This window comes from Sciurus carolinensis, chromosome 2 (assembly GCF_902686445.1).
Source record: "Sciurus carolinensis chromosome 2, mSciCar1.2, whole genome shotgun sequence".
In the NCBI taxonomy this organism is placed as follows: domain Eukaryota; kingdom Metazoa; phylum Chordata; class Mammalia; order Rodentia; family Sciuridae; genus Sciurus; species Sciurus carolinensis.
Window position 1 is genome coordinate 98,633,540 of NC_062214.1, and position 25,533 is coordinate 98,659,072.

The 25,533-nt window shown below is 39.6% G+C and overlaps 1 protein-coding gene across 3 annotated transcripts in view; it reads left to right on the plus strand.

Annotated features, from left to right (window-relative positions):
- The window catches only part of Rab27a (RAB27A, member RAS oncogene family), a 97,855-nt gene that overhangs the window by 3,496 nt on the left and 68,826 nt on the right, over positions 1 to 25,533 (plus strand). Inside the window, exon 1 of one of the 3 annotated variants that reach the window (XM_047542269.1) lies at positions 18,982 to 19,090. The exons of the other annotated variants lie outside the window; for them this stretch is intronic. The gene's annotated coding sequence lies outside the window, so the exon portion shown is untranslated. Of the gene's footprint in view, positions 1 to 18,981; positions 19,091 to 25,533 lie in introns of those variants that run through there. 3 annotated transcript variants of the gene reach the window in all.

Below are 25,533 nucleotides of genomic sequence, written 5' to 3' on the forward strand. Positions count from 1 at the left end.
CACATTTACTAAAAGTTATTTGTTATTTATGCAAAATGCAAATTTAATTGGATTTGTAGTTTTTCTGGCAGCCCTAGTCAGAGGTCATGTTTAGGCACAGGAAATGCATCCTATCTTGGTAATGTTCGAAGAATGACGGAGCAATGACTCATTCTGTGCATGCACCCATCTTAATAAAAGAGAGGATTTGTAAACTCAAGTAGTATTAGAAGGTTAGAGAGCATTTAGTTTTACTTCAGCTTTTATAGTTAAGGAAATTTGTACCTAGAGAGGTTGAGTCACTTTGTCAATGTCACATAGAGTTAGTGGCAGAGCCAGAACTGGAACTCCAGGACCAGTAGTAGGTCTGTTGTGTGGTGCCTTACCTCAAGAAGTCTCAGGCAAGTTACTTCTGTTTTAGTGTGACCCCTAATCACTCTATTGTCACCCACTCAGGATCACCACCTTGTTACACTGTTCTTTCAGTCCCCAGATCCACGTGGCAGCCTAGATCATTCCCATGAGAAACCCTTGACTCTTCTCTGAGAGCTACATGACTACTGAAAGCTACCATTTGGTTGTGTTGTGATACCAGAAAGCCTGCCATTCAATGTGTTTTTATTCATTTTAAGGTTTTATTAATATTCTTTTTCCCTTTTAAGGTGGACTAACCAAGAATAGTCCCACAACAGCCAAGTACTATCTTATTGAATGCCTGCTTACTTTGAGTGGCCTGTCTTACAAAACTCCTCATCCCTTTATATTTTGGCAGAATAAATATGAAAGCTTGTATGACGAGGGCAAAGCTGGGTAGACAGGTGTATGTGACTGATCTGTTAAAGATGTGTCCTATTGGTTGATTGATATATATATTTTTTCAGTTGGGAATCAGATCCAGGGCCTTGTACATGCTAGGCAAGCACTACCACTAAGCTATATCCTCAGTTCCTAGATGTCTACTTTTAAATTCTTGTTTTACTATAATTATTATTATTTTAAATTTATTTGTACTGATTTAAGAAGGCATCTTTGAAAAATGAAACGCTTTCTCTAACTGCCAGTATAAAACCCCCTATATTTCAGAGTTACTAATCTTGTTTTTTTCATAGCTTTATTGGTTAATTCATATAAAGCCTTACCAGCTGCCAGGTCAAAGCATAATAAAATCGGTTGCCAAGAGACTGAAAAATCTGTCTGTTCTTATTTGCTGTGGTCATCCCCCCACATGGGTGGCTGGTCAAGTCCTAGCTGGGTATGGCTAGATACTAATCTCCTGGGTATTTGTATCTTTAAAAGCAAAGACAAGGTCTCAATCAGCTAAACAGGATTAGAGGGTATTTTTATCCTTGCTATACTAGCTGTAATATGGGATGAGACATACAGAAGACAGTTGTAATTGATATATCCATTTGAGATACTTAAGAATTTAAAAATATAACCTATAGTTTTTGTTGGAATTTTTTTTTTTTTGTTTTTTGAGATGTATGATTGACTTTCATTACGAATCTTACTATTATAAGAAAGTGACCCCAAGAAATGAGTGAAGAGATCTAGCAACTCTTGAAAATATAAGGCACTGTCCTTGTAATCAGATTTCTAGACCTAATGTGGCCAAGCAAACTGCTGGTTGTTCTGGGCTTTCTCTTATTAGGGACAAGGCCAGCTCTCCACCCTGTTCTCTACCCTAGGCACAAGGGCTGTGAAGTGGGTTGTGGTATTTATCCAGAGCTCCTGCTTGAATGCGAAAGAACCAACACAGCCAGAAATCAATAGGCTAGGTTTTAGTTTCCATATTGCCTATAATTAATTATGTGAAATCATATCAATGGCTCTCAGCTAGGGGTGAGTTTGTTCCTGTTCCACTAGGGGATATTTAGCAATGTCTGAAGACATTTTTGGTAGTCACAACTGGGAAGTTACTACTTCCATTTAGTTGGTAGAGACCAGAAATGCTGCTAAACATTCTACAGTGCACAGGGTAACAAAACATTGTCCTGTGTGACCTGTCACTAGTACCGAGGCTGAGAAACCCTGCATTGAAATCATCGAACCTCTTTGGCTTGCATTTTCCCAAGTTACTCATTCTCTCTATCATTTATAGTTAACTAAACCTAGCTCCACCATTGTGGTCTTTCTCACCTGTCCCTCACCCCAAGTCTAAGTCATTCAATGTAGGCTAGGGCTCAGGTATCTGTGCATTTTAAAAAAGCTCTGCAGGGGATGATGATGAGCAGTGGGGTTTGAGAACCATTATCCTCAGGGATTATGTGAAATGAGATCTTTGGTAGTGTCAGGTTGGCCACAGAAGAATGGATCCTGTGGGGAAGCCTAGCCCTAGGAAGTGAGAGGCTGGCCTGCAACACCTGTCTGTGTGATTCACAGGGCAGAAGCCTGCCAGAGAGACCACAGTGGGCAACTGAAGGGTACACAGGGTGCTCTGGGCTGACTAGGGACAGATTTCCCAGCTGACCCCCATACCTATGCCATAAGTACCGTGAAAATAGTTAAGACTGGACAGGGCTGGGGATTTGGCTCAGTGGTAGAGCACTTGCCTAGCATGTGCAAGGCCCTGGATTCAGTCCCCAGCACTGAAAACTACAAAGCTGGACAGTTTCTTCACAAACACCCCATTTCCTGCTTAACTAGAGCTTCACTCAGAGTTTGAAAGTCAGTAACAAAAAAACACTCCCTGTGACTCATCAGCTTATTTTGCCACCCAGATAAGGAAGCCTCTTTTCTTATACTTGCAGAATTGAAGAGCTGGTAAGGGACCTTTGAAACTCTATGGCCCAGGCCCTCCTCCATCTCCCAGGTTCAGAACTGTGTGCCCCAGGCCACATGACTAATTGATGGCAGGGAAGGTTCCTAGAGGCAGGTCTGCTGGTTTCCTGCTGCATTCTTTTTATGCCCCTATGCTAATATTTCTTGATTATAACTGATTTAAGGTGAGTAATCCAAAATTGTATTGTTTTATTGCTCAAAGGAAGTGACTTTTAGATGGAATTTTATTAGTGATCAATGTGTCTTTGTCATGAACGTGTTGTCATTAACCTTGACCCAACACATTGTGTCTTTCCACAATGAACAACAATAAATTCACAGGCTACACCACTTTCATCAGTGGCAGTTCACTGAATACTTGGTATTCATATAAGTTTATTTCCAATCTTAATTTTAATATCTGTAACACTCAAATCAAACATACTTTATACGATGGTATATAGGTCACAGAAAGACTAAAAAAGGATTAAAGTCACCACTAAAGCTGTTACAGGATGCTGTGCCAAGAGCATAGGCAGAGAAAGAGATGAATTCAGAGTCAAAGAGTCACTCTCGGTGGTCAGATAAGGATTTTAACAAACCAGTTCCATCAAATTGTCAAAGCACAGGTTCTAGACAGATAGACAGCAGTTTTAGTTTCAGCATATCAAGTTGGATGGGCCATATGTGGTCATCACAGGCAGGAGAAACCACACTTTGTCCCAATGGGAATAGGAAATTAGAGGTTTGTCACTGTGACGATTTTCCCGGGCAAGGCCTGTGATGAGTAACCAAGTGATGGGGTCAGGGTGCCACTGTGTTCAATCTTGGGAGGCTCCTTCTTCTGTGGGTCTGGAGTGAGGGACTCTCATCTGGTAGGTTGATAATCTCCTGTGTCTGGTGTTCCTGACATGATCTGGGATGCACATGAGTCCAGGTACTCCTTGATGTAGTTTGATAAATTGGCACATATAAGTTATGCTGGGTAGATTTTACTTGTACAGACAAGTCATTCTACCTTGGTACCTGTACTCAAAGTGGAATAACTTATGGAAAACTACTGCTCTACAAAATGGAGTACCTCAGGTTTAGGCACAACTTAAAAGTTTCTGTTTTATACATCCAAGAGTAATTCAGAGCAATGCACAACCTGTTCTCCACAGTCTTCCTTGGACCCTTCTGAAGTATCACAGAAATGAACAAGTATATTGTGATTTTTACCTTTGTTAAAGCAAGTAGTCCAGAACCATCTAAGTGTCCATCATAACAGTTCCTTGGTAACATTCAGATTTAATTTCATGTCATCCCACAAAGAAGCCTTGCTGATCACTCTCCAATCACTCTCTATCCTATCATTGTGTGTTATTGTCTTCATAGCACTTATTACTATTTAAATTATTTTATATTTATATTCACCAGCTTATTGCCCATCTCTTCCTGTAAAACAGTCTTTATATGAGGATGGAGACTTTGCTTTGTAAACTACCATTTGGTGAGTACCTAGAATAATACCTGGAACATGGTGGATGCTAAGTTAATAATGAATGATGGAAGGAATGAATGAGAAAACAGTTGGTTAGAGAAGACTGTTTTACAGATTCAATCACAGGTAATTCATATTTTCTCCTACACATTGAATTTTAATCTATTTTTAGCACTAAACCAAGAATGCTAATTTATTGATACATGAGATATGAAACTGTGTAAGCAGACTAGATTCTTTTGTTTGAGGACTAGTATACTTGTTTCATGTTAAAACAAATTCTGTGGGAAGCAAATGTAGAAGGAGAAGGTCACTTGTAGGTGCCAACTCAAGGCACCAGGAACTTAGAAAAAAAAACTACCCAAGGGTTTTCATGCTGGAAGGAACATGAAAGATCAATGTGTTAAGTTCCACAGGGAGTTTTTGTTTAAAACATGTCTCCACAAAGCAGTTTTTCAGTTTCTCTTTTGGAAATTCTAATGTTAGGTGTTGGGTAAATGCTACTCTACTGATTGCAATACACATCCAGAGCTGGGAGGCAGTGACCAAGCCCACCTCTACTGTTAGGTTAATAAATCCAGGCTCAAAGATATCATGCTCTGCACTCAGGATCTCACAGCTAGTGAGAAGAGAGGTGGAATTCAGATGTCCCCATCCATTCTCTATATCATTCAAAAAGCAAGAAAGATTCTCTGGGGTAGAAGCAGCACAGCCTTGGTCTTAGAAATTGTTGATTTATTACTTTTTTGTGTATTTGCATGTAACTAACTAGTCTGGTGTTAAACAGGAAATACACACAGCATAGTTTTCTTTTTTTGTTACAAAGTGTCAGATCAATTAGATACTTTGTAGATACTCTACAAAGTGTGAGTGTGGGCCCAGCAACATCACACCACTTGGGAACTTGTTAGAAATGCAGATTCTCAGCTCCACCCCAGACATACTGAATCTGAAACTGGTGGGGGCCCAGAGTATTTTAAAGCCACCCAGGTGATTCTAATATATGCTTGAAGTTTAAGATCCACAATCTACTGGTACCCAGTCATTGGTTCAACCTGTTGACCTTGACTTTTGCAGTTGACAACTCATTAACACCAAGTCCTTTACTTAAGCTAGCCATCTGCTTTTCTTTCTTTTTTTAAAAAAAATATTTTTAGTTGTAGATGGACACGGTATCTTTATTTTATTATTTATTTATTTTTATGTGTTGCCGAGAATTGAACTCAATGCCTCACACATGCCAGGCAAGAGCTCTACACTGAGCTACAACCCCTGCCCCCCATCTGCTTTTCTTTTTTTTTTTTTATTATTTTATTGTAAACAAATGGGATACATGTTGTTTCTCTGTTTGTACATGGTGTAAAGGCATACCATTTGTGTAATCATAAATTTACCTAGAGTAATGCTGTTTGATTCATTTTGTTATTTTTTTCCCTTCCCCCCACCCCTCCCACCCCTCTTTTCCCTCTATACAGTCCTTCCTTCCCTCCCCAACCCTAACTCTAACCCTAACACTAACCCCTCCCACCCCCCATTATGTGTCATCATCCACTTATTAGCGAGATCATTCGTCCTTTGTTTTTTTGAGATTGGCTTATCTCACTTAGCATGATATTCTCCAATTTCATCCATTTGCCTGCAAATGCCATAATTTTATCATTCTTTATGACTGTGTATATATATACCACAGTTTCTTTATCCATTCATCAATTGAAGGACATCTAGGTTGGTTCCACAATCTGGCTATTGTGAATTGAGCAGCTATGAACATTGATGTGGCTGCATCTCTGTACTATGCTGATTTTAAGTCCTTTGGGTATAGGCCAAGGAGTGGGATAGCTGGGTCAAATGGTGGTTCCATTCCAAGTTTTCTAAGGAATCTCCACACTGCTTTCCAGAGTGACTGCACTAATTTGCAGCCCCACCAGCAATGTATGTGTGTACCTTTCTCCCCACATCCTGGCCAACACCTGTTGTTGCTTGTATTCTTGATAATCACCATTCTAATTGGGGTGAGATGGAATCTTAGGGTGGTTTTGATTTGCATTTCTCTTATTACTAGAGATGTTGAACATTTTTCCATATGTTTGTTGATTGCTTGTAGATCTTCTTCTGTGAAGTGTCTATTCATTTCCTTAGCCCATTTGTCGATTGGATTATTTGCATTCTTGGTGTAGAGTTTTTTGAGTTCTTTATAGATTCTGGAGATTAGTGCTCTATCTGAAGTATGATTGGCAAAGATTTTCTCCCACTCTGTAGGCTCTTTCTTTGCATTGCTGATAGTTTCCTTTGCTGAGAGAAAGCTTTTTAGTTTGAATCTATCCCAGTTATTGATTCTTGCTTTTATTTCTTGTGCTATGGGAGTCCTGTTGAGGAAGTCTGGTCCTAAGCCGACATGTTGAAGTTCTGGACCTACTTTTTCTTCTATGAGATGCATGGTCTCTGGTCTGATTCCGAGGTCCTTAATTCATTTTGAGTTTAGTTTTGTGCATGGTGAGAGATATGGGTTTAGTTTCATTCTGTTGCATATGGATTTCCAATTCTCCCAGCACCATTTGTTGAAGAGGCTATCTTTTCTCCATTGCATATTTTTGGACCCTTTGTCTAGTATGAGAAAATTGTATTTATTTGGGTTTGTGTCCGTGTCCTCTGTTCTGTACCATTGATCCACCTTTCTATTTTGGTACCAATACCATGCCATTTTTGTTACTATTGCTTTGTAGTAGAGTTGAAGATCTGGTATTGTGATACCCCCTGCTTCACTCTTTCTACTGAGGATTGCTTTAGATATTCTGGGTTTTTTATTCTTCCAGATGAATTTCATAATTTCTTGCTCTATTTCTGTAAGGTACATCATTGGGATTTTAATTGGAATTGCATTGAATCTGTATAGCACTTTAGGTAGTATGGCCATTTTGACAATATTAATTCTTCCTATCCAAGAACATGGGAGATCTTTCAATCTTCTGGGATTTTCTTTAATTTCTTTCTTTAGTGTTCTGTAGTTCTCACTGTAGAGGTCTTTCACCTCTTTTGTGAGATTGATTCCCAAGTATTTTATTATTTTTGAAGCTATTGTGAATGGGGTAGTTTTCCTAATTTCTCTTTCTGAAGATTCATCACTTATGTATAAAAATGCCTTAGATTTATGTGCATTGATCTTATATCCCACTACTTTACTGAATTCACTTATGAGATCTAAAAGTTTTCTGGTGGAATTTCCTGGTTCCTCTAAGTATATAATCATATCATCAGCAAACAGGGATAGTTTGAGTTCTTCTTTTCCTATTCGTATCCCTTTAATTTCTTTGGTCTGTCTAATTGCTCTGGCTAGAGTTTCAAGGACGATATTGAAAAGAAGTGGTGAAAGAGGGCATCCCTGCCTTGTTCTAGTTTTAAGGGGGAATGCTTTCAGTTTTTCACCATTTAGAATGATATTAGCCACGGGCTTAGCATAGATGGCCTTTACAATGTTAAGGAATGTTCCCACTATACCTGTTTTTTCTAGTGTTTTGAGCATGAAGGGGTGCTGTATTTTATCAAATGCTTTTTCTGCATCTATTGAAATAATCATGTGATTCTTGACTTTAAGTCTATTGATATGGTGAATGACATTTATTGATTTCCTGATGTTGAACCAACCTTGCATCCCTGGGATGAAACCCACTTGATCATGGTGCACTATCTTTTTAATATGTTTTTGTATGTAATTTGCTAAAATTTTGTTGAGAATTTTTGCGTCGATGTTCATTAAGGATATTGGTCTGAAATTTTCTTTCCTCGATGTGTCTCTGTCTGGTTTAGGTATCAGGGTGATATTGGCTTCATAGAACGAGTTTGGGAGGGTTCCCTCCTCTTCTATTTTATGGAATACTTTGAGAAGTATTGGAATGAGCTCTTCTTTAAAGGTTTTATAGAACTCGGCTGAAAACCCATATGGTCCTGGACTTTTCTTTGTTGGTAGGCTTTTGATGACTTCATCTATTTCATTACTTGAAATTGGTCTATTTAAATTGTGTATGTCCTCCTCGTTCAGTTTAGGCAATTCATATGTCTCTAGAAACCTGTTGATGTCTTCGAAATTTTCTATTTTGTTGGAGTATAGATTTTCGAAATAGCTTCTAATTATGTTTTGTATTTCAGTCGTGTCTGTTGTGATATTTCCTTGTTCATTCTGAATTTTAGTAATTTGGGTTTTCTCTCGTCTTCTCTTTGTTAGTGTGGCTAAAGGTTTATCAATTTTGTTTATTTTTTCGAAGAACCAACTATTTATTTTGTCAATTTTTCGTATTGTTTCTTTTGTTTCAATTTCGTTGATTTCAGCTCTGAGTTTGACTATTTCCTGTCTTCTACTACTTTTGGTGTTGGTCTGTTCTTTTTCTAGGGCTTTGAGCTGTAGTGTTAGGTCGTTTATTTGTTGAGTTTTACTTCTTTTATTAAATGTGCTCCATGAAATAAATTTTCCTCTAAGTACTGCTTTCATAGTGTCCCAGAGATTTTGATATGATGTTTCTTTGTTCTCATTTACCTCTAAGAATTTTTTAATTTCCTTCCTAATATCTTCTGGTATCCATTCATCATATAATAGCATATTGTTTAATCTCCAGGTGTTGGAGTAGTTTCTGTTTTTTACTCTTTCATTTATTTCTAACTTCAATCCATTATGATCTGATAGAATACAAGGTAGTGTCTCTATCTTCTTGTATTTGCTAACATTAGCTTTGTGGCATAATATATGGTCTATTTTAGAGAAGGATCCATGTGCTGCTGAGAAGAAAGTGTATTCGCTCTTGGTTGGATGGTATATTCTATAAATGTCTGTTAAGTCTAAATTATTGATTGTGTTATTGAGATCTATGGTTTCTTTGTTCAATTTTTGTTTGGAAGATCTGTCCAGTGGTGAGAGAGGCATGTTAAAATCACCTAGTATTATTGTGTTACGGTCTATTTGGTTTCTAAAATTGAGAAGGATTTGTTTGACATACATGGATGAGCCACTGTTTGGGGCATAGATGTTTATGATTGTTATATCTTGCTGATTTATGCTTCCTTAAGCAGTATGAAATGTCCTTCTTTATCCCTTCTGACTAACATTGGCTTGAAGTCCACATTATCTGAAATGAGGATGGATACTCCAGCTTTTTTGCTGAATCCATGTGCATGGTATGTTTTTCCCCATCCTTTCACCTTTAGTCTATGGGTATCTCTTTCTATGAGGTGAGTCTCTTGCAGGCAACATATTGTTGGATCTTTCTTTTTAATCCAATCTGCCAGTCTATGTCTTTTGATTGATGAATTCAGGCCATTAACATTCAGGGTTATTATTGAGATATGATTTGTATTCCCGGTCATTTGGTTCATTTTTTAAAAATTTTATTTATTTATTTCTTTTTTGACACAACTTGGTTCCTCCTTTATTTGACAGTTCCTTTAGGATAATTCCTCCCTTTGCTGATTTGCTTGTGTTTTATCTCTTCCTCATGGAATATTTTGCTGAGAATGTTCTGTAATGCTGGTTTTCTTTTTGTAAATTCTTTTAGCTTTTGTTTATCATGGAATGATTTTATTTCATCATCAAATTTGAAGGTAAGTTTTGCTGGGTATAAGATTCTTGGTTGGCATCCATTTTCTTTCAGAGCTTGAAAAATGTTGTTCCAGGCCCTTCTAGCTTTTAGGGTCTGGATTGAAAAATCTGCTGATATCCGTATTGGTTTCCCCCTGAATGTAATTTGGTTCTTTTCTCTTACAGCCTTTAAAATTCTGTCTTTATTTTGTATGTTTGGTATTTTCATTATAATGTGCCTTGGTGTGGGTCTGTTGTAATTTTGTGTATTTGGAGTCCTATAAGCCTCTTGAACTTGATTTTCCATTTCATTCTTCACATTTGGGAAATTTTCTGATATTATTTCATTGAATAGATTATTCATTCCTTTGGTTTGTTTCTCTAAGCCTTCCTCAATCCCAATAATTCTCAAATTTGGCCTTTTCATGATATCCCATAGTTCTTGGAGATTCTGTTCATGATTTCTTACCATCTTCTTTGTTTGTTCAACTTTGTTTTCAAGGTTAAATATTTTGTCTTCAATATCTGAGGTTCTGTCTTCCAGGTGTTCTATCCTATTGGTTATGCTTTCTATGGAGTTCTTAATTTGGTTTATTGTTTCCTTCATTTCAAGGATTTCTGTTTGTTTTTTTTTCAATATCTCTAACTCTTTATTGAAATGATCTTTTGCTTCCTGTATTTGCTCTTTTAACTGTCGATTGGTGCTATCATTCAATGCCTGCATTTGCTCTTTCATCTCATCATTCAATGCCTGCATTTGCTCTTTCATCTCATCGTTTGCTTCCCTGGTCATTTTAATTATGTACATTCTGAACTCCCTTTCTGTCATTTCTTCTGCCATGCTGTTGTTGGATTTTATTGATGTAACATCTAGATTTGTTTGGGGCATTTTCTTCCCTTGTTTTCTCATATTGTTCAGGAATCAGTGGGTCCTTAAGATATTGCAGATTTCCTCTATTGACTTATAATGTCCCTGAAGATTGCTAGTATATCCCCTCTTATCCTTCAGTAGCCTGCAGTCTTGGAGGAAGTTGATAATGTGGAGCTCCACAAGGAAGCTGCCTCTCTAGGGTTGGTGACCCTCAGGTGGGGTATATTCCCTGCTAGTGGGCAGAGGTGCCTCCACTTGTTGACCAATGGTCATCCAAAGGGGAACTAGGCTGCAGGCTGAGGCAAGGCCTGTTTGTGCCTGTGTCTCTGGTTTTACCGTCCTTGTGGGAAAACCTCACCCGGCAGGGAAGACTCACCCAGTGGGGAGGTCTCGCTGGTCAGTTGCCCTCCTAGAGGTTCCCCTCAATCTACAACTACCGCCTGGGCTGGGCTGTCTTCCTCTGCAACGTTCCCAGGGACCCGGACCTACCTCCTGGGCCTGGGAGCCTCACCCTTCGCAGACGAGTCTCCTTAGGTTGCTTCTCCTCAGAGAATCTGCCCGCAGTCCTGGAAACTTCGCTGCGCCCCTAGGCGTGTCTCTGTGCGGCTCTTCCAGCAAGAAGCCAGTCCTGGGACCCTGCTCTGCACCTAATCACCTGGCTATATGGCCCCTCCTCTGAGCCGCCACCTGGAACCCCATACAATAGCTCCGAGACCCAGAGACCCGCCACACACCTCCTCCTCCGGACAGCGGCCCTGTTTCCGGTGCAGTCACTAGGAGTCCAAGCAACTCACTTCGCGTCTCCTCCTCCTGCCAACCGCCCGTAGCCCTAGGCAGTCACTCCGAGTCCAAGTGACCCACCCTGTTCCTCCTCCTCCTCGGGGTAGCCCCCCAGGTGTTCAGGAGTGGTCGCTTTGAGTCCAAACAACTCACCACTCACCTCCTCCTCTGGCAACCGCCTGTGGCTCTGATGCCGTCACTCCTAGACCAAGTGACCCGCTGCGCTACTCCTCTTCCTCCGGGCAACCCCCCGGTGTTCAGAAGCGATTACTCTGAGTCTAAACAGCTCACCACGCAGCTCCTCCTCAGGCAGCCGCCCGGAGCCCCAGTGGTTGCTCCGAGTCCAAGCGCTGTGCTGAGCCACCTCCTCTATGATGATCCCAGTGGTCTGTGTTTACCGCTCCAGCGGGGGGCGGGGGGGGGAAGGGGGGAGGGGGGAGGGGGGGAAGGGGGGGAGGGGTGTCTCGCCGAGCAACTCTACTTCACAAAGTTCCCTGCGTTCCGGGGCTACCGCCCCATCCGGGACGCCTCCCCAACGGGAGAGACTCACCCGGTGGCTTTGAGTTGGTCCCAAGTCTCTCACTATCTCCTCTTTTGAATGCTGCATCCTGGAGCAACATGAAATGCAGCCGCCCTCTAGTCCGCCATCTTGAAACCCCCCATCTGCTTTTCTTGGTAACATTTGTTCAAAACATGAACTGTTGTTCAAGTCTTCATTAGAATATATTCAGGAGATGGGGAAGGGATTAATTCCTCTTGAGTCCCTGTCATATGTGAAGCTCTGTGCTTGAAACTGATACTTGTTATGTCATTCGTTTTTCACACCCATCCTGCTAGGTAGGTATTATCCCTATTTTACAGATTATGAACATGAGGTTGGTAGAGGTTAAATATGAGCTTCACCTATGGATTTTTGCCTAGATATAATTGTGCATTTGGCTGTTGTCTCCCGAGAACAGTGGCTCTCAAACCTTATGCATAACCTGGAAGCCCCTGGGAAGTTTGTCATAAATTCAAATTCCCTTGGTCTTCTTTGCAGAGGTCCTTATTCCAAGGTCTGGGTGGGACCCAGGACTTTGGATTTTCATTAAATGCTTCAGGTGATTTTGGCCCAGGGGGCATCGGATCATACTTGGATCCATTTACTCCTGCCCTAATTGGTTGACCAGATGACCCTCAAAGCTTCTCTGAGATTTTGTGGGTCTCTTGGGGATGGGTAGAAGAAATATGAGTGTGAGAGGAGGGACCTTGGGGGCCTTTATAATGAACAGAAGTCTTTATATGCTGCCTTTGTTACAGGTTTCCCAGGCTATGTTTTGGCTTTGGGTAACTGGTGGTCCTTTCTGTCATCTACTCCCAATTTTGTAACTTTTGTGCCCTTGTGTTAGTGTTGTGCACATATGTGAGTGACTTCCTCCAGGCTGTATTAATATCTATGGACTACTGAATTGCTTCAGGTCAGAAATGGTGTTGCGTCTGTTTGGTGATGAGAGCCCTTATTTTTTAGGGGTAGAATTAATGAATGATTTGGTGATCCATTAGAAGACCGAATGATTTGGTGCCATTGTGAAGGGAAAAAAAATGAGATACAAATTGTAAATAAATTTCAGGTATGATGCTTGATATCCTTCTTTGTGAGGTGGCATGCTAATTTCTGACCACAAGTTTAGAAGTAGCTACTGTAGTGAATACCCCAGGACTTCGATAGTGTAAAAAAGACATGTGTGCAAAGACAGTGGAAACTGGATAGGACCTTGCCTAGCAGAGAAGTCAAACAATATTCAACTATCAAGTTTCTTTATTATGTCTTAGTCCCTGAAACAAATTGTGTGGGCAATGGTGGGAAAAAATTCACAAAGGCAAACATTTCAATTCCTGGGATCCACCAAATATAAAGTAAGTTACAGATTATCTTGCTAAGAATACTTTCTTTTTTCTCCCCCTTTAGTACCAGGGATTGAACTCAGGGGCACTCGACCACTGAGCCATATCCCCAACCCAATTTTGTATTTTATTTAGAGATAGGGTCTCACTGAGTTGCTTAGCACCTGGCTTTTGCTGAGGTGATCCTTCTGTCTCAGCCTCCCGAGCTGCTGGGATTACAGGCTTGTGCCACTGCGCCTGGCCAAGAATACTCTCTTAAACCACCTAATATCAGAGTTGATCATAAGAGAATGCAATTGAGTACAGTAGCTACAGCTACCATGTGTCAGAAATTATACAAACATTCTTTCTATTAATTCTGAACACCTTTTTACAATAGATATTAACCTTCATTTTATGGTTGATGTAATAAACTCAAAAGGATCAATTGAGTAATTTGCCCAGTGCTGGGGTGGGGTTTCCAGATGCAGAACTTTTAATGTTACAACTGATGATCTCTGGTATACTGGAATGTTATCACCCTGAGCATCACCTAGCCTGCTGACCCACGGTTGACAGTAAGGAAGTAAGCCCAAAGGGTTCTGAGCAGTCAGATGGCTAGTAACTTACCATCCTGTTTCACAGAGAGACCTTTAGAACATTTCTTGGTGCCCATTTTCCTCTATTTCACACACTATTCTCTTAAGCTTGGTGATTTGGTTTCCAGGTACTTAGTTAGAAGCAGCACATCAGAGGGGGTAGGACTTGTTCTAGAAGGGCACACTGATTTCTGTCGTGAGAGAGAGAACTGGCTGATTGACAGCACAGGTGAAACAGGGAGAATGAAATATAAACTCATCCAAGATGTGAAATAAATATACAGGAGCCACATATTACAGAGGCAGATGTACCTTGAAAATAGCTATTATTGATCCAACTACTATGTGTCAAACATAGTTTTAGGCACTTTCTAGACATTATTATGTAGTTCAGTCTTTACAAAACAATCCTATTATTATTCCACAGATGAGCTAACTGAGGCAGAGAAGTTAAGTAATTTGCTTATGGTCACCCAGAGTGGTAAACCTGAGATTCAAAGGCAATTTGTCTTGCCTTTCCTCCCATGTTTTCTTGTAGGAATTTTACAAGTTGTGTGTGTGTGTGGTACTGGTGATTGAATTTAGTGGTGCTCTACCACTGAGCCACATACCAGTCTTTTTTTTTTTTTGATACAGAGACAAACTAGGTTGCTGAGGCTGGCCTGGAACTTGCAATCTTCCTGCCTCAGCCTCCCAAATTGCTGGGATTCCCAGTGTCTTCACCAGACCTGACCAGTTTCAGGTCTTATGTTTAAGTCTTTGAGTTGATTTGTGTGTGTGTGTTGTGTAAGATAAAGGTCTAATTTCATTCTCTGCATGTGAATATCTAGTTTTCCAACACCATTTATTGAAGAGTCCATCTTTTCCCCATTGTATGTTCTTGGTTCCCATATTGAAAAGCAGTTGACCATATAGATGGGTTTATTTCTGGGCTTTCTAATTTGTTCCATTTTTTTTCCTGGCATCATACTGTTTTGATTACTATAGTTTTGTAATATAATTTGAAATCAAGAAGTGTGATGCCTCCTGCTTTGATCATTTTGCTCAAAATTGCTTTTGCTATTTGGGGTCTTTTGTGGTTCCATATGAATTTTAGGATTTTAAAAATTTCTGTGAAAAATTCCATTAGAATTTTGACAGAGATGCATTGAATCTATAGATCACTTTGGGTGGTATGGATATTTGAATGGTTTTCTTCCAATCCATGAACATGGGCTATCTTTCCATTTCTTAAGTTGACTTTTATTTCTTTCATCAGTTTTATAGTTTTCAGTATTTAGATCTTTCACTTTTGTGGTTAAATTTATACCTAAGTATTTTGCTTTGTTTTGTTTTATTGGTATTGGGAATTGTACCCAGGGCACTTTACCACTGAGCTATATCCCCAACCCTTTTTATTTTGAGATATGTTCTCAGTGAGTTGCTTAGGGTCTCACTAGTTAGCAGAAGCTGACCTTGAGCTTGTGATCCTCAGCCTCCCAAGTTGCTGGGATCACAGGCATGTGCCACTGGGCCTGGATAAGTACTTTATTTTTTGATGCTATTGTAAATGAAATTGCTTTCTTAATTTCCTTTTCAGATAATTATCATTAGTGTTTAAAAATATTAATGACTTTGTATCCTTCAACTTTACTGAATGCAATTATTAATTCTGATAGTTTTTTAAAAAGTCATGTTTTCTATAAACAATGTCATGTCACCAACAAATAGAGGTATTTTATCTTCTTTTTTTGTTTGGATGCTTTTTATTTTATTCTCTTGCTTAATTGCTGTGACTAGAACTTTCCAAGACTGTGGTGAAAGGAAGTGGTGAGAGTGAACATCCTTGTCTTATCTCTGATCTTAGAGGAAAAGCTTTCAGGTTTTCACCATTGGGTATGATGTTAGCAATGGGTCAGATATAGCTTTTACTGTGTGTTGGGGTACATTCCCTTTATACCTAATCTGTTGAGAGTTTTTATCATGAAAGAGTGTTGTATTTTTTAAAATACTATTTCTTTCTGTATTAAGATGATTGTATGGTTTTTATTCTTTATTTTGTCAATGTGGTATATCATATTTATTGTTATTTATATATGTAACCATCATGTGTCCCAGGGATAAATCCCACATCATGATGAATAATTTTTAAAATGTATTGTTGAATTTGATTTGCTTGTATTATGTTGAGGATTTTTGCATTTATGCTCATTTAGGATATTAGCCTGTAATTTAATTTTCTGGTAGTGTCCTTGGCATTACTATAATGCTGATTTCATAAAACAATTTGAAAAGCATTCTCTCCTCTTTAATTTTCTGGAAGAGTTTGAGAAAGATTGTCATTAATGTTTCTTTAATATTTGATAGAACTCACCAGTGAAATCATTTAGTCTTGGGCTCTTTTTTGAGTTTTTTTTTTTTAATTACTGATTTAGTCTTCTTACTCCTTATTAGTTTGTTCAAATTTTCTTTTTTTTCAAAGTTCAGTCTTGAAAGGTTCTCTACATCATGGAATTTATTCTTTCGTCTAGGTTATCCAAACTGATATATTTGTGAATTTTTCAATTTCCCTCTTGTTATTGACTTCTAGTTATCTAATAACTTTCTTATTGATTTTCTGTCTGGAGGACCTATACATTGTTTAAATTGAGGCACTGAAATCCTCTATTATTATTGTATTGTCTATTTCTCCCTTCAGTTTGCTTAATATTTGCTTTATATATTTAGGTGCTCCAAAGTTGGGTGCATATACAATTTTTATATCCTCTTTAAGAGTTGACCATTATATTACTGTATAATAATTACCTTCTCTTTCTCTTGTGACTGTTTTGACTTAAAGTCTATTCTGATATAAATATAGCCACCCCTGCTTTCTTGCATGAAATATCTTTTTCTATTCCTTTGCTTTCAGTCTATGTTGCCCTTACATCTAAAGTGATTCTTTTGCATGGAAGCAAATAGTTGGATCTCAGGTTTTTATTAATTCTATCAGTTTATGTCTTTTGATTGAAGTTTAATTCATTTACACTTTATTATTGATACAGGACTTTATTATTTATTAAGGACTTACTACTGCCATTTTGCTCATTATCTTCTGTTTTGTAGTTCTTTTGTTTCATTCTTCTTGTCTTGATGTGTCTAATAGTTTTTTAAGCAGAATTCCACCATTTCCTCTGTTTTGAGCCCCAACATTTCCCTCTCTCAGCTTCCAGAGATTTGGGGCCCCTGAATCTCTGAGACTTTCTGGAGAGCCTTGCATTTCCCTACCAACAGAGGAGTTTGCTTTCCCAGGTCTTCTAACCAGTTGCCCCTTATTCATCTATTTTTTAACTTTAAACATTTTGTTGCTTCTACTCACCTGATCTTTGTCCTTATGAGTTTGTGTCAAAAACAATAAAATTCTCTTTATTTTTATATTAGTGAGACTTGGAGAGGTAGCAGAACTAGATGTACGTGATCAGTATGCCATCTTTTCCCTGAAGTCTGAGACATTTTAGAAAGCTTTGAATGCAGCATTATCCTAAAAAGTTTTTATTGTTTTAATGAGAAGACCTTTGGCACTCTGAAAAATGTGTTGCTTCAATTTTGCTTGCTGTTCAAAGTATAGTTCTGGGTCTAGAACATCTGTATTACCCAGGCATCATCTGGGTGCTTGTTAGAAATAAAGAATCAACTTCTTCACAGACATATTGAATCAGAATTAACATTTTGAAACATACCAAGGGGATTCTTATACACAATAAAGGCTGAGAAGTGCTAATATAAAGCATTACTTAATTTCTACTCTAACTAGAATAGGTGAACTTTAATGATTCTGGATTTAAAAATCTTGTTATATTTTCTTGTTAAATCATTATCCAAATTCTAGAGGATGCTGAGAGATAATAAAGAAAATTACATAAGTTTTCATGAAAATGTACCCTTTCTCCCCTTTATAAACCATGCCTTTGTATCTGAGTCAACATCAGATGTTAGCCAAAAATTCTATTTCATTTACCTTGTGAGACGTCATACTGGTTATGTTCAGGTTTTTTAGTTGCCCACAGCTCTTGAGGTTTTGGTGTGATTTTGTAGATTGGACTGATTGAGTCTTCAGTCAAATTTGAGCTGCCAAAATGAGAGGGTAACTTCTCCTAGAGGCAAGGGATGGATCATTTAATTATATGCTCAGTGTCTTGTCTAATGATTAGTAAATGCTCAAGAAGTGACTGTGGGGTGAATGAATCAAAGATAAATAAGATGTTTTCTACTTTTTTAGTATTAAAATTTTCTTTGATTATCAACACCACCAGAAAAGGTAAATAAGATGCAATGTCTATCTTCAACATATTCACAAACCAACAAGGGAACTCTAGGAATAAATTGGATAATTATCAATTCCAGTTACAGATATAGTAAGCACAGAGAAGGGACATCTAATTCAGTATGGCTGGCAAAAGGAGTCAGGGCTAGGTCTCTTGATGATCAGCTTGATGGATTTAGAGCTGTGGCGCTCACACTTTTACGTGTATCAGAATCACCTGAAGTGCTTGTTAAACCACAGACTGCTGCATCCCATGCTCAGAATTTCTAATTCAGTGGGTGGGGCCAAGAGGGTGCTTGTCTAACAATTTCCTAGGGACCCATGATATGAATCTTGGGGCCAGATTTTGAGAACCACTGGTTTAGAGAATGACAAAAAATTCTGGTGGTTGTACTTTAGCAGCTCATTGGCAGCAGACAGGGAGATGCTGGAGGCAGAAGCCCAAGGAGTGCGGATCTCACTGTGGAGGTTCTGGGAGCTGTGGAGCATAGTGTGGAATCCCATTTATCTTTGAAAAGAACAATTTGGGTGTGGGGTTGAGGATGAATCAGAGGCAGGACCAGGTTTGGGATCTAAAACAAAATAAGTGGTTTATCATAGTCATCCAAAAATAATAAAAATAATTAAAAATCGGAATGAGGGCGAGAGGAGGAAAGACGCTTAGGATGCGGAGGTCAACTGGAAGTGGGAGGGGAAGAGAGGGAGGAGTCACTGAGGGCTCTGGGATTTCTGGGTGTGTGCTGGGGTTGTTTCTGCAGGAGGAGACCTGGGTCTCAAGCAGTGATGGGGAGAAAAGCAAGGGTGGAGAACTGAGTGCAGGACATGTGGACTTTGAGAAGCTAGTGGGATATCTGGGAGGAACCGCACAGACTGTTTTACGCATGGTTCTGGAGGCCAGGAGCAACGTCTGGTAAGTAATCCACTCACTCTGTCTCCTGCCACATCCACTTGATCTCTCGTATTATTCGTTTGGCTCAGTCACTGTATTTGCAAAGAAACAATACCAACAGAACCTTTAAGGGTCTTGAGGGCCGCGATACTTTTCGAGGTGTTTTCTCAGGAAAAACAAATGTAGTTTTTTGATTCAGAGGGACAAATGAGATTTGAAGCACTGGTCTTCTAACCCTGGAAGAGGTTAATAAAGCCACCTCTGTCTGAGAGCCAGAGGAATTGGATCATAGTAAGCTTGAGAGGGGCAAAATCACTTGACTGATCTGCAGGGCCATGTGAGCAACAGCTGAGACTAATTAGCCGGATTGTGGTTTTTTTACAGAGATGCCTGACTTTGAAAGTTGATGGAGTGAACTGCTTTTCAAAAGACTCCTTTGAAAAACTTTGATAAGCAGGCCATTTTGACTTTAGCATTTCTCTGTCTTAACATTAGAGAAAAGGTAACCTTATTGAAGAGGACATGTGATTGGAAGTTGTCAATTACTGATGTTTTGGCAACTCTAGTCTCTAAAGTTTGAGAAAAACACAATAAGCAGTTCTCCACGTCAAGGTATGGTTTTGCATTTATCTTTTTTTTTGTAGTGGTTTTCAGCTTTGCCATGCCAATTTTCAGATACTTAAACAATGGGCAGTTTATCGTAAATGTCATTGAATTGTTGTTTGTTCTTTAGAAACTTCTTGATGTCTGCTCACTTTCCTGAGATTTGTTTGAAAAGTGTGTTTTTAATGACCAGCAAGTGGGTACCAATACCAAGTGTATTTTTTCTCCCCCCTCCTTTGCTTTCATAAAGTAATACAAATGTGTATTCTCAGATAACATGATGAGTAAGAGAGTTCATAAAATAATTGAATTACTCTAAAAATCTTGCCCATCCTCTGAAAAATTTGTCCACAAAATTCAAGTTTATTGGGATTTTGTTTTTAATATTGTTAGTAGCTTTCATGGAGAAATGTAAGTATGTGTTTTAGTATAAGGTGTATTTTTTTAAATTTAAATACGCCTTCAAGTTATGGTCAATTTTGTTAGGTTTGGTAAGAGCATGTAGTCATGAAAGGAAAATCCCATTTATTTTAGAGATACATAGTGAAGAATTGGAGGAGTGAAAGGTCTCATGCGTGGTTTCATTACACAGTTCTCTCTTCTTTTGGGTGTTATATTAGTTTGCTATAGTGGGTAGCAAAATATGATAAATTAGGTGGCTTCAACATCATAAATTTATTGTCTCAAGGTTCAGGAGCCTAGAAATCCAAGGTCAGAATGCCGGAGGGTTGACTCCTGGGGCTGCAAGGAAGAATCCATTCCAGGCCTCTCTTCTTGGCTTGTAGATGGCTGTCTTCTCCCTCTGTCTCCTCCTGTCATCTTCCTTCTGCCTGATGTGGTTCGAATTTCTTCTTCTTGTAAGGACAACAGTCATATTGGTTTAGGGCCCACCCTACTGACCTCTTTTCAACTTGATTACCTCTATAAAGGTCCCATCTTCAAAGGAGTTTACATCGTGAGGTACTGGGAGTTAGGACTTTAAGGTGAGAATTTTGGGCAAACAAAATTCAACCCATAAAAGATAATGTTTGAAAATTTCTTAATATGACATTGAAATTTTGCCTTCCAATGGATGCAGTAACTATCTACTAAGCCAAGTGCCTGGATTGTGCTGGATGTTGAATGTGTAAAGATGAGTAAGACATGGTCTTGTCCGCTAACCCAGGGTTTAATCAAATGTACAGATCCAGCTGAATGTGTGTGTATTTACTTCTCGCTTCTGTTGAGTTGCAGCCATTCTCCGAGTTTGTGTCCCTGGAGATCCAATCAGGTCCCTGGCAAATGGACGCCTAATATCCCATGAGAAGCATGTGGAAAGACTCCCTTGCTCTGAGTGTGCCCAAGCATAAGTTAAGGAGTGGAAGGATTCTTAAAGTTTGTATGGTCCAGACTTCTCCTTTTGCAGTTGAAGCATTTGAGGCTTAAAAGTGCCAAAGCCATTTGGCTGGTTACTGTAGGAGCTTTGCCATCCTGCAGGGTGTCGCCCTCCACTTAATGTGTTGACCAATATATCATTTTGTTTTCTTTGTCCTAAGTCCATGCTTTTTACCTTGGAGTGAACCCAGAGCTCCATCAGAATTCACTGTCAGAAAGAGCCTTGATTAAGAGCTGACATTCTGTCCAGTTTTGAGGATCTTAAGTGCCACAAAGAAAAACATGAACATTTTGGGGAGAAGTGTTTATTCGTGAGGGTTTCTCATACCTAGAATGTCCAGTTTGATTGAATATATTTCCAAGGAGTTAACCCCCGCTCTTGGTTGCCTTTTCTGTCTTTTATCAGGTTCTCTTGTCCCTTCTAGGTCTACTATTCAGTGAGTGATCTTGCAGCCATTAGAGTATAAGCAACATTTTCCTTTCTTTCTTTCTTGCTGCTGCTGGTACCCACAAAACAGGAACTGTGACAAAAAAGGAACGTGCTGATGAAACCATCCTGGCCATCAGGGTGGCACCATGGCAACCGGGGTCTGCCTGTTAGCAGGGCCTGGCCTGGCCCCCTGGGCTGCCTGCCTCTCTGCTGTTTCAGCTTCTGTTCTCTCCAGACCCTCAGAACCTGAACACTCCACAGGAAATGGTGCCCCTCCCAGCCCCCACCCTGTTTCTGTTTTCTCTTCTCAGGATTAAAGCTTCCTGAGATATCTGCCCATCTTTTGCTGTTATTCCTTTCTTCCTCCCTCTGAACTTGGTTGATTTAGAGCCAGAGCTCAGGGCACAGAGTACATGATAACTCATGAGTCATTTAAAGCCCATTAAAAACTAGAACTAATCCTGGTAGGAACAATTATTTATTTGCACATCCATGTCCTCTGACCCCCACCTTGCAGTGCTGGGGATCTAACCAGGGCCTCACCTACTAGGCAAGTGCTCTACCTCTGAGCTACAGCCCATCCCCTTATTTTTGCTCTGCCTTCTGTACTCTTGGTGTTGCTGCAGCATGACTGAGTTGCTCAGAGGTCCCATGGTAGCAGCTGGGGACCAGGGAAGAGTGGCCGACTGATGAGGTGGGGGTGCTGCTTGAGGGATGAGTCTGCACTGCTGCATCTCTGGAGGCAGAAGTCGCTTTGTCCAAACAGGTATAAATCATTCTTCCAAGAGCTGAGAGCATTGATTGCTTTGTTTTTCCTTGTCTTCCCCGTTTCATATTCTACCAGACTTCTCTTCTTATGAGGAAGTCTGAGCAGGGATCCTTTAGTTGGATTCATCTCCCAGCAAATTGTGAATGGGATCCCCTGTTTTCACAAAGAGAAAGTGCAAACTGCCTTAAGCTTGGATCTCTGTGCTGCGGTGAGCCCCTCAGCCAGGGACTCTCACTGTTTAAAAATCTCCTCCCTAGTGTCCTTGGATCTCTCTTGCTGCTCCTGGTATTTTGCCTCTTTCTTTACTCTAAATGTGCATATCTTCTCTCCCATGGCCTCAGGACATAAAACTGTAAATGACCCATGTCCTTATTTACTCTTTTGAGCTTTAGTTCAGTTCTGCAGATGCTAAACACAATTCCCATGTGGGTTATGTCCACATGACATAATGCAGTATTTGAGAGTTACCTGAGTTCAAATCTTCTTTCTTTCATTTACTGGCTGTGTGACCTTGGATAAGTTTCTTCATCTTTTGTGCATCAGTTTTCTCATCAATAGATTAGGGGCCTTATAGGGCCATTGTAAAGACTGCATACTTTAAAAGACTTAATACTTTAAAAGATTTAGAAAATGCTTGGTGTTAGCTGTAGTAATAATAATGGTCTCAAACCATCTTTTCTTCTCTCAGTTGATAATACCATTCACTCAGTTATTAAACCAAAAGTCTTCGTTATTTTTAACTTCTATCCTGCTCAGTTAGGAAATTATATTGATTTCTGCCTCCTAAATATATCATGACTTAATCCCTTCCTCATCTTCTTTACTGTCACTGACAATTTAAACCCTCACCATCTCTTCCCTTACGTCTCAGTCACTTTGAACTACTATAACAAAGCACCGCGGACTGGGTGACTTATATGCAATAGAAATTTATTCCTCATGTTCTGGAGGCTGAAAGTCTAGGATCAGGGTTCCAGCATGGTCAGGTGCTGGTGAGGACTCTCTTTCAGTTGCAGACTCCCAACTTCTCATACCCTTACGTGGCAGAAAGAGCAAACTGATTCTCTGACCTCTTCTTATAAGGAAATTCCATTCAAGAGGGCTTTGTCCTCATGACCTAAGGTCTCCCCAAGGCCCACCTCCTAATACCATCACAAAAGTCTTCGTGATGTACATGACTTTTGGGGAGACACAACATCACTCCGCATAACACCATGTACTTCAGATGCTCTTTTTATTCCTAGTCTGTGGCTGGCTGCCAGGCATAGATCTCAGGTTCCTGTCCTGCATAAAAGCTGGCAGTGGCTTCCCATTGCCCAGAGACTAGCACAGACTTTTAGAGCCATCTAAGAGTACTTTTAGGCCAAGGTCCCAAACACTGTTCCATCTCTTTAGCCCCTGCTCTGGACACATCCCTCACCTCCACATGCCATTTTGGTCACATCCATTTGCTGTGGATCTCTTGATGCACCCTAAGTAACTGTCGGATTCCTGTAGCTTTGTAGGTGTAAAAACTACCCCCCTTGTACCCACCCTATCTGTCAGCCTCACATGTGCTCCCTTCTCGATGACTTTTCAACCCCCTCTGTCTTTTTGTACTTTGGATATCAGACATCTCTTACCAAATTCCATCAAAGATCAGTTACACTTTTTAGATTAATATTAATGATCATTTTGCTTATAATTTCCGTTATCTTTAAAGGGTAATGCTTGTTTGACTGACATGAGTTAAAGCCCTTCCCCACCTTATCTTGTGGACTATGTAATTTTTGTCCATTCACCTCTGTCACTTGTCCTCGTGCGTGTGGATACTGGTGTTCTTTTAGTCCTTGGCCCCAAGGTGCCTCTGTGAAGTCTGATTCCCTGCCCAGGCAGAGTGGGCTCCTCCTCCTTCCTCTGGCTCTGTCTCCCCAGCCCTCTCACCTCCCAAGGTTTTGTGCACACTTTTGTTAAGGTTCTTGTTTCACTGCCTTCTCATTGTTCGTTTCCATACAGAGCTCACGTACTGGGGTGCTGCTCTTCTGCCATGTGCTGTGGTGACGAGTGCATGGCCCATGTTCAGCGCTTGCTTGTTGTGTTGATGTGTAAACTGATGAGCTTCTGAGCTGCCTTCTCAGTTTCAGTCATTCAGGCTCGCTCGCTCTCCTCGGTGCCTTCCAGGTTCACTGGTATATTTTTTCATCATGGATGGAAACCACGCTTCAAACTTCATTTAAAATTACTATCGGCTTCTGGATTGGTATGCATAAGTTGCTCTGCATTCAATTTCTGTTATATTTGAAGAACATTTAATATATATATTTCTCAGGAAGAATTCTTACATGCACCACGGGCAGAACAATCTGTTCCCATGTCATTCTATACATTTTTCTGTAATTTTCACATTTGTCATTTGAGCCAAGTTAATTTTTCTCTAAAATAACTTAAAAGTTATATTAAAAAGCAGATTCCCATTTAGTATAGTTTTTAGAGTTCTGGAAGTGTTTAAAACTAAAAGCGATGAAAGGTGTGTAGAAATCACAAAATGAGGATTTGCCTGTTGTTAATGGTGTTAAGAAATTTAATCACTGCTGTCAGTAGTTGTGGGACTCTTTGGAGTTAGGTAGGGATTATCACTTTGTGTTTTGTTGTGATGTTTAATTTGCTTTCTTTTTTAAAAAATATTTTATTTTAGTTGTAGATGGACACAATGCTTTTATTTTGTTTTATTTACCTTTATTTTATTTATTTATTTTTTTAATGTGGTGCTGAGGGTCCAACCCAGGGCCTCAGACATGCTAGGAAAGCATTCTACCACTGAGCCACGACCCCAGCCCCTAATTTGCTTTCTTACAACTAAAGACTCTAGACTTTTGTTATAGAGTGGTTTGCTGTTATCAATTTCTTTTGCCTTATGTACCCCTTTTCATTTCTAGATCATGCCTGCCCTAACATCCTCATCATATATATACATATATATATATGAACACACACACTATATATAGTGTTTGATAGTGTTTGGTATAAGTATATATACATATATATATACTTTTATAAGTGTTTAAGTGTATATAATAAGTATGTGTGTGTGTGTGTGTGTGTGTGTGTGTGTGTATACACTTTTTTCAGTGTTTGAGATCCAGTGCAGGGCATCGAGAATACTAGGCAAGTACTCTACCTCTGTGCTATATCCCCAGTCATTCTTTGTTCAAATGAAGATGCATTTCCATGGAGTTAACTGGAATACAGATTATGTATAGGTTTAATGAAAATAACTTGGCCGAATTATTTTTTTTTTAAGTGGGCCCT